This window comes from Chiloscyllium plagiosum, unplaced genomic scaffold (assembly GCF_037043375.1).
Source record: "Chiloscyllium plagiosum isolate Xiang-an unplaced genomic scaffold, Cpla_swu_hap1 HiC_scaffold_26, whole genome shotgun sequence".
Lineage (NCBI taxonomy): Eukaryota > Metazoa > Chordata > Chondrichthyes > Orectolobiformes > Hemiscylliidae > Chiloscyllium > Chiloscyllium plagiosum.
In genome coordinates this window covers 33,006,233-33,019,432 of record NW_028270164.1, presented here as the reverse complement: position 1 = coordinate 33,019,432, position 13,200 = coordinate 33,006,233, and the positions used below count along the sequence as shown (strand labels likewise).

General features: G+C 37.6%; 1 protein-coding gene across 4 annotated transcripts in view; it reads right to left on the bottom strand.

Moving 5' to 3' along the window:
- LOC122563223 (metabotropic glutamate receptor 4-like) overlaps positions 1-13,200 on the bottom strand; it is a 1,237,105-nt gene that overhangs the window by 1,044,500 nt on the left and 179,405 nt on the right. The gene's annotated exons all lie outside the window — the stretch shown is intronic.

Below are 13,200 nucleotides of genomic sequence, written 5' to 3'. Positions count from 1 at the left end.
ATCCAATATTGAATAGGTACTTGTATTCCTTTTCTTACTGGTTTAGAAAAAGAGCCTCAGAACTACTGGATAGTCCTGAAAATGTTTGAGGTTCATCAGTCAAAATAATCATTCTGGAGATTTCATGGTTCCCCATTGATATCTTAAAAATTCTACCAGTCCCACCCACTGCTGCAGTGTATTCCAGTTATTGATGTTTTCCTTGTCTTCTGTTTCATTGTATTGCATGAGAAAGAATTAACAACATCCAATTTTGTTGCATATGGTTCTGCAAACAAATAATGACCCCTACTTGCAACCTTGCGCCTTACGTTCACTATCCTCCCAAAAAGATACAAAATGTTGGAAGCTAAATTCTCTAATTATTAGATTTCAGAGGCTAGTTGAACACAAATTTGCTGTGAAGTATCATTTATCTAGCACTATTTTATTTCTTAGACCTCATTGTATTCCTTAAAGCAGAACTTTAATTAATTCAAATATCCTTTTTTGAATTATTCTGTTCGTCATTGCCTTCAGTCCTGCCATACTTGCTTGAATCCAGCGTCACTATCTACTGACAGAGTTTACAGGGAAAGAGTGGGGTTGCATTATCCATTACATTTCTCGCTTTCAAGGAAATACCACAGGCACAATGTACCGAATAGCCTCCTGTGAATTTGCTAGCACAATGCATTCTAATGGGTCCTTTATCAGTTTGTGTCATGAATTCACCACTGTGAGAAACAGTTAACTCTAAACTTTCTGTTCATCTACCTCTAATCAGTTTAAAAACTATGACCACTAAACAAAACTTACTAACACATAGAATTCCTGTCTACTTTGTGCTGGTGTTATTCTGCTCTTCAGCTATCTAGTCTAATCCCATCCATTTGTTTGTATGCGTTCGTATTCATTTTCAAATAGATTGTTACTTTTACAGAACGTTTGTCAAACAGGTTCTACTGGGATTCAATTTGTCCATACGCCTGACTTTCAAAAACACATTTTGAAGATAGATAGATTTCCTCTTTGCCAGTATCATCGTAGTATCTGCACTCTCTCCACATTCACAACATTGGTTTAATGGCTGCTGTTTCAATGCTTCAAGAGCTTGGATATCCTCCATGAGAACAGAAGTCAGTGTCCAATCTGTCTTCCAGTTCATTAAGAATAAATTTTCAAAATATGGCATGTTCATGGCATGCTCCAGCCACAGGTTTCAGAGGATGACAATTTTCAATTTCTTTTTGCCCATTAATCTTTAATGGAATGTCAGCTTTGCTAACAAAGTCAGCATTGGTTTCAATCTTACCCTTGAACTAAATGGCTTGCTCTGCCATTTCCGAAAATGCTGGAGAAATTCAGCAGGTTTGGCAACATTTGTAGAGAGAAAAAAAGTTTGCATTTCAAGTCTGCTATGATTTATAACTCTGAAGTAGTTCTAAAACAGTCATATCAGACTCTAAACACGAGCTGTTTCTCTTTTCACAGATGCTGCCTGACATGCTGAGTTTCTCCAGCATTTTCTTTTCTTTCAAAATGTTTTGTTTTCATTTCATAATTTCACAGTCACTGACTTTAAAGGTAGATATGAAATAAAACTTGCCAAAGTGGTCAATTCTTCTCCATCTCTGTCCAAGCACTCTTAACAAGTTGATAATCATTGATCTATTGTGAAACAGTCACTCTGACATGGAAAATTACAAGTGTGGAATTTCATTCCTTAATGGTTTGTTATAGACTAGGCCAGACCATTCAAAACATTCTTAAGCAGGCAGCCCAGACTGTAGCTTTGCAATTTGTTTTGGTAAGTGTACAGTGAAAATTACCTGAAGTTAGCTAGGTTGACTACCAGACTTTAACAACAGACAAAAATTTATTCACAAAAGTACAGAATGAAATACAAAGAACAAATATAGAATACTCACACAACTCAGTCTATCCAAACTAGACTTAATTATGCAGTTCCGAAGATATATAACAGTCCTAATAAATAAACCCCTTAAACATGGAGTAAAACCAAAGTAAATACTTGCAAACTGAAGTTAGAAGGACAGAAAGCAAAAGAGTCTAGCAGCCTGTTTCCACACAGCCCACGGCTGTACTACTCAAAAAAGACTTCAGCTTTTAGGACTGACTACTCCCCTTTCATTATACAGGCCACTTCTAAACATAAAAGCTTTGACTTCAAGTCTCATCTGTTCACATATAAGCAAAAAGGCCTCTCAGTAAACCCTTTCACCTCTGTACCAACCCAGAGCTCTGATTTGGAGCTGGAGTGTTTTCTGACCCCTCTGAAAAAAACCAAGATCACAATGTCCTTGACTGAAGAAGGGCTTATGCCCGAAACGTCGATTCTCCTGTTCCCTGGATGCTGCCTGACCTGCTGTGCTTTTCCAGCAACACATTTTCAGCTCTGATCTCCAGCATCTGCAGTCCTCACTTTCTCCTCACAATATCCTTGAAAAAAGGAACAGCATTTAGGGGGAAAAAAGGACCAGCTTTGTGACAGGTTCAGTTATTGAAGACATTTAAAACATATCACTTAAAATTGATGTTATCTCTTCTTTGCCATCTCCTTTTCTTCGCTTCTTCTTCAGTGAATATTTCACTTCCTTATTTTTCCTTCTATAACAGATTTGTCTTTAGTTTACACACACAAATTTGCACTTCCTTCTCAGTCCCTGTGCTCTTAATTTCACAAGCTTTCATTCCAGTTGGGTAAGGAAGCACACAGCTGCTTGTTCTGCTCATTTCGGTCCCAAATGTCCAGTTTCCTTTACTGCAATGTTATCAGCTCATACTTCCAGCAACTTGCCATTCAAAACATTTAAAAACCTAACACATACAAAAGGTACAGGGGTGTGACACTGTTAGATTCAATCCTTTGGAAAATTCATCTCCTATTCCCTTTCTGCAAGCTCCAAATCCTCCGTCATCATAAATGTCAACAATTACATCAATGGCTTCAACAAACAAACAAACAAACAAACAAACAATCTCCCAGTTTATTTGGAGCAACTGATGAATAAACTGACTGTGAAATGTTTTCAATGCCATGTACAACCACTTGAAGATCAGGCAATACCTTCTGCTCATGTCTTCCCTTTGACAGAAATGTACAACCCAAATTTTGAAAGTCTGACCAGTCCAGAGAGTTACAGTTCATCATCTCATTCTGTTTAAGAAAACAGTGACTTCAAGTTCAGGTTAACTAATTAATTTTATATCGTGCAGCAAATTCCTTCAACAGACTAAATACCAGAGTTTATAGAAACATAGAAAATGGGTGCAGGAGTAGGTCATTCAGCCCTTCGAGCCTACACCATCATTTAATTGGATCATAGCTGATCATGCAATCTGACTATCCCATTCCCACTTTTTCTCCACATCTATTAATTACTGTCCCCTCTGTCTGTATGATGGATGGATTGTTGCAGAAATCTAATAACATATTCTGATGTTAAAGTTATTCCTATTAAATGTTCACATAGATCAGATTTATCTTGTTTTGAACGAACAAAAAAAAACTCTCCAAACAAAAAGGAAAAAAAGTTCAAATTTGAATGCCCAAAGTGTGGAAAATATATGGAAAACGTTTCAAGTTGCAAACAGTAAAGAATCACTATAACAGCAGTAAGGAATAGTGTAAATTCTTAATGGAGCTGTGATATAGCAGACAAATATACATCCTGTTTGTAATTTTTGTGTTGAGCTTATGGATTGCAGTATAGGTTTAGGGTAACATCGTCTTAACTGTGAATCCCACGGTGAATAAATAGTTCAGTGTTTTGAATAATTTGTGTCCAATATGTACTATTTGCTGCTCAAGGAATGAACCAGCAATTGAATAAACATTTTCTTTAATCAAACTTGCCTATTACCATAACACAAACAATACCCTTTTTTTAGTGAGGTCAGGAAGAATTCCACTATGCTGCTGATCCCACTCACTATTTTGCTGATCTCAAGGTGCAACCAGTAGTAGTCACTCATCACTTTTGCACACAAAACCCAACAAAGCATAAAAGCTGAAAGAATTGTGGATGCTGTAAATTGGCAACAAAAACAGAAATTGCTGGAAAAGCTCAGCAGGTCTGACAGCATCTGTGGATAGAAATCAGAGTTAACGTTTCGGGTTGAGTGACCTGTTCCAAGGAAGGGTGATAAATATGGTCACAAAAATAGAAATATTAATATTGGCATGTCTGACACAAATTTTGAGTTGATAATCAGTGCAAAGTTTTTGGAGGAGATGACTTTGGTTGAAGCAGAAGTTAACATTAAAACTGAAAATTTATGAGAAAACCGAAGTTAGCGGCCATAGTGAGCATAGGTTTAAAAAACAGGGAATCTGTGACCTCAGTGAAGATTGAATTTGCAACGTTCAGATTCCAATGGCACCACTGAGTTAACCTGTGGGGCAGTACATAACTGCACAAACAAGGAAACTGGAACATAATTTCCGAACAACTGATTCCAGACTGAGACTAATGTCCTCATTATGATCTTCGGTCAGGTTCCATTCAGTGGGGTGGGATTAGGAATGGGGAAAATGGCAACATGAGCTTACAAACATTTATTACTTCATCAAAATCCTTCACAATTCTGCCAAATCTATGTTCTTCCTTCAGTAGGGAGAAGGGAAACCAAGTTAGCTTCTCCAGTCTCAATATATTACAAAAAAGCGCATGCATTCATGCCACTTTACATGAACACCAGATATTTGAAAGCACTTTATAATCAGTTAAATAGCATTGGATTTATAGTCACTGCATTAGTACAGGAAATGTGACAGCAAACTCCCATGAACAATGTGACAATGACCAGGTAATTCATTTCTTCTAATGTTGAAGAGTAGATAAATACTGGGTAAAACATCACGGATAGATTTCCTACTCTCTTCAAAATATTGCCATGAGGTGACTTATAGCCACCCAAGCAGGCAAGTGGTTTAATATCTGGAAAATGGCACTTCAGGCATTGTAGCATTTCACTGGTGCTTCACTGGATTAACCATTTAAATGTGGTCAAATACTGGAATAGGGCTGATGTTCCTCAGCACCAATGCCATTTTTGATTCTATTCTGCATATTTACCAAGCTTTGACTTCCTGTAGTGAAGTCCTCAAAATTATAATTGAGACTTCGCTAATTGTTTATAAAGATTCACCATAATGTCCTTACTTCTGTACTCAATTTCTTTCTTATTTTGGTTGCTTGAGGAACTTTGGCTCAGATGTTGAGCTAGAGTCTGAGCTTCAAACTACCTGAAATTTGGTCAGTGGCCAGAAAAATGAGGGTGTGATGACGAATGAGGCGGATGGAGGGATCCAGGAGGTAGTGCTGAAGGAGGGTCAACTCTTGAGCTTGTCGAACAGGTTCAAGATTCTTGTTCTCTGTGTGGGATGAGAACAAGGGCTGCAGGGTGGATGAACAAACTAATATTTAAGTCATCAAACATTAAAAGGTTATTGAACAAGTAATAGAACAGATTATGGAAAGGCTCAGAAATCTAACCTCAGGCACAGCAGATAAGGGAACAATTATGAGAAGGTGGGCAGTCAATACAGAACTGACAGTGTTATAGTCAAATGCACACAATATATGGGTACCTGGGTAAACAAACTTGTAGCAGACATTGAAATTGGTGGATACAATGTTGTGGGTATCACAGACATGGCTTAAAGGGGATCAGGGCTGGGAACTAAACATCTAGCAATACACTTCCTACTAAAAGCACAGACAGATGGGCAGAGGACTAGGATTGCCTTTTTAGAGAGAAATTAAATTAAATAGAGAGCAGGAACTGATTATAGAGTCAGTAGGTGTAGAATCTGTGAAGACAGAGTTGAGGAAACACAGAGGAAGGAAAGACCCTGATGGCAATTATGTATAGGCCTCCAAGCAGTAGTCATGATGTGGGGCAGAAGATAAATCAGGAGATGGGAAGGTGTGAGTGAAAGGCACAATTACAATGATCATGGGTGACTCAATATATGGATAGACTGAGAAAAATCAGATTGGTAGCAGATTCCAAGAAAAAGAACTAGTAGAATGTCGACATTACTTTTTTGGAGCAGTCTATGGTAGATCCCTCTACAAAACAGGCAATTTTGGTTTTGGTAATGTACAATGAGACAGATTTGATTGGGAGCTTAAGGTGAAGTAACCCCTAGGGAGCAGTGACCATAATATGATAGAATTCACCCAAGTTTGAGAGGGAGAAGCTGGAATCAGATGTAACTGTTATGGACCACACCAGAACTCCTCAAAATATTTTAAGAAGGTAGCCTAGACCTTATTCCAGATGTGATTCAACTAGTCAAAACTATTCGACATTAAGTAAAGCATAACTTAAACACTCTAGTTGAAATACAAAAGAAAAAGGAATTTAGAATAACGTAATTATTGGAAAACTTAATAGATACAGTACCTATTATTAATTAACTGTTCCAATATAGTAACATCCCATAAACACACCTCTTGGTAAAAGACAAATTCAGACAAATCCTATCAAGCCATTCTCCAATCCAGGTGGAAACAAGAAAGAGAAATTAGGAATCATTTACTGAAGCTCCAACTCTTCCAAGACCACAAACAGCTTCAGCTGCTAAAGATAATAAAAACTAAATAGTCTACTTTATGACAGTTGGCCACTTTCATTCAAGCTGCATCCATTTTCCAACCTTTAAAAAAATACAAATGGCCTCCTAAGTTGATTGCTTAAGCCTTCATTAGTAGTCAATTTGGCACCTCTGCCTTTAAAACCCCTCTTCAAAAAGAAAAACAGGACAAAAATAACTTTCAAAGTGACAGCATCATCACATAGCAATATTACAATTGAGTAAAGATAACTACAAAGATATGAGGGAGGAGATGGACAGAGTAGATTTGAAGGGGAGCCTAGCAGGGAAGATGGTGGAAAAGCAATAGCAGGAGATTCTGAGAAATTTGGGCAGTGGATTTCAACGCAAGGAAAAAGAAACATATTAACAGGATGAGGCAGCAATCATGGCTGACAAGGGAAGTCAGGGACAGCATAAACGCAAAAGAGAAAGCATACAGTGTCAAGATTAGTGGGAAGCCAAAGAATTGGGAAGCCTTCAAAAGCCAGCACAGAACTATACAAAAAACAAGGTAGAGGGAGATGATGAAATATCAGGGTAAGCTAGCTAGTCATAGAAAAGAAGATTGCAAACATTTTTGTTTTGTTATATAAAAAGATAAGAGAGAGACAAAAGTGGACATTGGACCACTTCATAATGAGGCTGGAGTTGTAGTAATGGGGAGCAAAGAAATGGCAGAGGAATACATCGATACTTTGCATCATTTTTCATGATGGAAGACACCATTGGCAAATCAGAACATCAAGAAAGTCAGGGGGCAGAAGGGACTGTAATGGTCATCATTGAGGTGGTGCTAGAGAAGCTTAAAGGCCTGATTGTGGATAATCACCGAAATCAGATGGACTACATCCCAGGGTTCTGAAGGTGATAGCTGAGGAGATTGTAAAGGTATTGGTGGTGATCTTTCAGACATCACTGGAGGCAAGGAAGATTCCAGAAGACTGGAAAATGGCTGAAATAACACCCTTATTTAAAGGGAGGGAAGCAGAAGACAGGAAACCATAGGCCTTATAGATTATAGACCAAGCTTAACTTTGGTGATTAGTAAGCTTTTAGAATTCATTAAGGATGAGACTGCAGAGTACTTGTAAGTGCATTATAAAATAAGGCCCAGTCAGCACAACTTCATCTGTTGTAGAGGGTCTTGCCCAATAAATCCGTTACAACTTTGAGGGGATAATGAGCAAGTTGGATGAAGGTTAGCCAGTGGATGTGATTTACTTGGATTTCCAGAAGGCCTTTGACAAGGCGCAGCACATATAGTTGCGAAATAAGAGAAACGCCCATGGTGTTAAGGACAAGGTGCTGGCATTGATTGAGGATTTGCTGATTGGCAGAAGGCAAAGAGTGGGAATAAAGGGGTCTTCTTCAGGAGGGAAGCCAGTGATTAGTGGAGTTCAGTGTCAGGACCACAATTATTCATCTTATACATTAACAATCTGAATGAAGGAACTTATGGGCATTGTTGCTAAATTTGTAGATGACACAAAGGTGGAGGGATAGATAGTGTTGAGGAAGCAGGGAGGCTGCAAAAGGACCTGGGTGGGCTAGAAGAATGGGCAAAGAAATAGTAGATAGAACACAATGTGGGAAAGTGAGAGAATATGCACGCTGGTAGGAAAAATAGATGCAGAGACTATTTTCTAAATGGGGAAAGGTTTCAGAAATCTAAAGCACAAGGGGGCTTGGGAGTCGTAGTTCAGAATTCTCTCAAGGTTAATTTTCAGGCTCAGTTGGCAATTAGGATGGCAAATGCAATGTTAGAAACGGAAGTTGCTAGAAAAGCTCAGCAGGCCTGGCAGCATCTGTGAAGAGAATCAAAGTTAACTTTGGTTCCAGTCACCTGCATACTGACTCCTTTTGTCATCCATGTAATAGGACACCCAGATCCCTCTCTACTGCTTCATTCTACAACCTCTCTCAATTTAAAGAATGTGCTGTTTTCCTCTTCTTCCCGTCAAAATATACAAATTCACACATACCCATTTGTCCCCACTTATCTTAGCCTATATCTCTTTTCAAATCTCTTTTGTGTCATCTGCAAGTCTGGCAACTATGCAACTAAGACCTTCATCCAAATAATTGATAGATTGTAAACAGCTGAGAGCCCAGCACTAATCCTTGCCACACTCAATTCATTATATCTTGCCAACCCAAAAATAACCCAGTTATGCTTCCTCAATCCTTTATCCATGCTATTCTTTAGTTACATGTGAGCTCTTATTTTGTGTTGGAACCTATGATATAGTACCATGTCCAAAGTATTTTATAAATTCAGATATTTGATTTATTGTCACATGTACCAAGATACAGTGAAAAGCATTATTTTGCATGCTAAACAGACAAATCAGGGTAATAGAACAGAATGCAGAATTTAGTGTCGCAGCTATAGAGAAGGTGTACAGAAAGATCAACTCTAATATAGGAGAGGTGCCAATGTACAGGGTCCTCTTCATCCATTAGGCTTGTTACTTTCCCAAATACTTCTAATAAATGAGTCAAACATTCTTTCCCTTTCATACTGCCTGATTGCATTGAGATTTTTGATATGCTCTGCTATAATTTCCAGAATAGCCACATGTTAAGCCTGTAGTCTCCGATTTTCTGTCTCCCTCTTTTCATGATCAGATGAATTACATTTATATACATCTTTCATGCATAATCCAAAAACTGAGGATGCATTTCTTAACAAAAGCTTGTTGCAGGGAATAATTACAACTTTTGAACAGTGGATATTTAAAAATAGAATTGAAAACCATAACATGCATAATGATTTTACAGAGCAATTACTCCTTCAGGATTTATGGCAAATAATGCATGCAATAATATTTTATATACTTTTTAAAAATGTTATTCATTTTTAAAGTTATCCACTTCCTGGAAGAGTTTCTATAATTGCTGCAGGAAAGAAAAAAGTGAAATTGTAAAGAAAATTTAGCTCCATTAAAAACAATAGGACATTAAATATTAAAGTAAGACTTCAACAAAGATCTGCAGAAATTGCAGTGCGTCTCAGAATTAAATTTTACATGGTAGTGAAAAAAAAAACAAGACTGAGGTAGAGGTTCAGCAAAGATTACTTCAATTACAAACCGGTTCCTGACCCAGGAACAGCTAATCCCTACCCCACTACATGCAGATTCTCTTTTGTTTAAATCGTGACGTGAATAAATGGACACACTAATTTGAGAGAGGGTGGCCATCATTGACCTTAACATCAGTTATGGAAAAGATGGGTTTGCTCCTGTCTAATGAAACTGTTTTTCTTTGAAGTAGCCCACAAACTTTCTGTAAATAATTAATTAGCTTTGTAGCACCATTTTCAATTACTTATCTGGCACCTACTCAGTTGGATTTAGTGCCAATTGTCATTGTAGCTCACAGTCTTGACTGCAATCTGTAAAAAAAAGATAGGTACAACAGCAGAAATAAAGTTTCATGGAAACTTTCAGAAAACTACAATTTGTCCATGATTAACAAAGAAACTGGAATTCCCAGGTAATTGTCTTCATGGAATTCGTTAGGTTGGACGAACAGCCCATTATTTCTTCCTTTTCCTTAAAAGTCATTTAACATTTCAATTCCAATTCTTTCAGTAACAGTCCGCTTAAGTACAAAAGTACTGAAGATGGTTCTGCTTTCACCTGACTAGATTCCTTAGCATAATGAATTTGCTTTTTCCTTTCATACTCTGCTGCTTTCACTGCCTCAATTTCTTTTGACTCACATCTCATCAGACAATTCTGAATGTAACACCCACAAAGAGCAGAAGGCTGATTACTGTTGAACTAAGAATGCCCTTGCATGCAAGTGTAGAACAGGTAATCTTATCATGGTCATATTCTATGCTCAACTAATCTCTTATTAATCCATTAGATGAAGAAACACTTGTAAATAATTGATAGCCTCCTCAATAACGCTTATTATAAAGGCGAATCCGGGGAGTGAAGCATTTTATCTGTTGTAATAACTTGCATGTTTTTTTTATTAATGTATTTGTAAATTGAAATAAAAGGAAACAAAGAAATTATGAGCCAATTATGATTCAGAGTGCAGTGATTATTTTAAAGGAGTCTCACAGCGATATTCTGTATATTTTAGTCCACTAAAGCATCATGTGTATAGTTGGTTAACTTACAAAAGAGCACCCTAACAAAAAAGTAAAAATACACACAATAAAATAAAGCCTTTAAGATTAGATTCCCTACAGTGTGGAAACAGGCCCTTTGGCCCAACCAACCCTCCAAAGAGTAACCCACCCAGACCAATCTCGCTCTGACTAATGCATCTAACACTATGGGCAATTTAGCATGGCCAATTCACCTGACCTGCACATCTTTGGGTTGTGGGAGGAACCCGGAGCACCCAGAGGAAACCCAAGCAGACACGGGGAGAACGTGCAAACTCCACACAGACAGCCGCCCAAGGCTGGAATCGAACCTGGGACCCTGGTGCTGTGAGGCAGCAGTGCTAATCACTGAGCCACCATGCCAACACTATGGAATTCATTCCCTAAGTCCCTCAGACACATCATTCCACGTTTTTCTCCTCATGTGAGACATATTTCATTGACCAAATCATTCATCAGTCATTTCCTTTGGGTCAGCTTCGAATTCTTTTCCTAAAGCTTTGTGAGTAAACTCACATGTTTTATGTTATATTGTAGATGCTCTATAAATTCAGATTAATGAGTTTTTGTGTAACATTAATAAGTGACATGGATCTCATGCTCATTTAGCATTTATGAAAATTGCATATATCCATGCCAAAAAAAATAACAAAAAACATACTTATTGCATTCAAATTGCTGCAAATATCAAACCTGGATAAGTGTCCATGAAAAACATCTGTGCCTACAGGATATACACCATTAAAAAAAACTCAGCATCCAGAAAATTAGAGAATATCAGGCTCAGGTTAATACATCCTAATCACAGAAGTGAGGAAAGGAAACATCTATATTGTGTGCACAGCAATGCCTGCCAAAAGCATTTTCAGAAGGATGTATGAAAATAGGTTGATCTTGGATAACATGAAAGTGAAAAGGACAACTGGAAGTTTTAAAACGTTAATTTTTTCAGTCTAAAATTTCCTTCAGCTCTAACACATCTGTTCCAATGTATCATGGTGTTTCACAGTTATTAAAATAGAAATTGTTGCTGCTACTTCCTCTCACTAACAGTATCACTCCAAGTTGCAGCAAATCCATAGCAAAATGAACTAGCTGTCACCTAGTTTGACATGTTAAACAAATCCCCTACATATTAGCCTTCTTTCATTTCAGTGTTGTTCGAAAATCTACTTGTCATTCCACAGAGACTGTAATATTGATAGGCCACAGTAAAGTACCATAACAAAGAGTACAAAGTTGAAGCACTTTCGTAATGGTTGTAAAGTAGAACTGTGAGATGATTTGTTGAGCTATGACAATTCTTTGACAAGTTTGCAACTTACAAATTGTGAAGTGTGAAATATGATGATCTTTCACACAATTATAATAATTCTGGAACTAATGTTTTGACTATATGGAACAACCAGTCTGAGGTTGCTAGCTGAAGAGTGCAATTTGCAGTCAAGAGTTATGTTACAGACTGTAAATCACACATTGGGAACAGGAGAGAACTTTGTACATGCCCACTGGCATGAATTTGCAGGGCTCTGTTCCAACTGATGGATTTGGAATACTGAGCACGAAGGCAGCAGAGTCTGTTTTACCAAAATATTTAAAGAAAGCTTTACTCAAGTCCAATGGATCTCCTATGCAATTTCACACACTGCAATCACAGACAGAGTCAGACCTTCTGGGAAGATAATTCTATTGCTTGTCACATCATCCACATTTGGCAGTGCAAATTTGGACTGCTTTTTGACCATTTAAGAATCTGTCACATCAATCACATATTCAGACAACTAAAGTTAAGTACAATGCAGATTTTCTCATGTATAATTGATCAAACTAAAGTCTACAAGCTAACAAGATAAATCAAAATGTAACTTTACAGGACCAAGCAATGACACAATGAGTTTTACTGCACTTTCTCAAATTATGCATTTTTAGGTGTGTTCAGTAGCTTTTCTCTGAAAATTCCAAAGTACGTGAAGAGAACACCCTATTCTAAGCAGAAGCAAGAAATTTGCAATAGGCATTAAATCAATAATAAAAGTCTCAAGGTTAAAGGAAACAGTCAGATATCCTCTACCTGATGATTTAATGAAGACAGCGAAGAATCCTCCACTGAAAGCTCATGCACAACAATGTCATGGCAATTAAACCAGTTCATTATATCTCATGGGAAAAAATAAACTCTTTGAAGACTGTACCACTTTAACCACAAGAAATGGAATGGTTTAGTTTAGGTGGAGGTGTTAAAGGTATGAATCGTGATTTGAACCAGTTACCAGACCACCCACTTTATATTGTAATTGAAGTGGGATGGGGTGAGTGAGAGGCAACGGACATGTTCTCAGGAGGCAGACCTTCTGTTGCTATCATAATGAAGCTGCATATCTCATTCTAGTGAACCTTTAAGTTAACTTTCACCAGCTTGACTTTCCTGGTCTCAGGAATCCAGCTGGCCTAGTTGAGATAA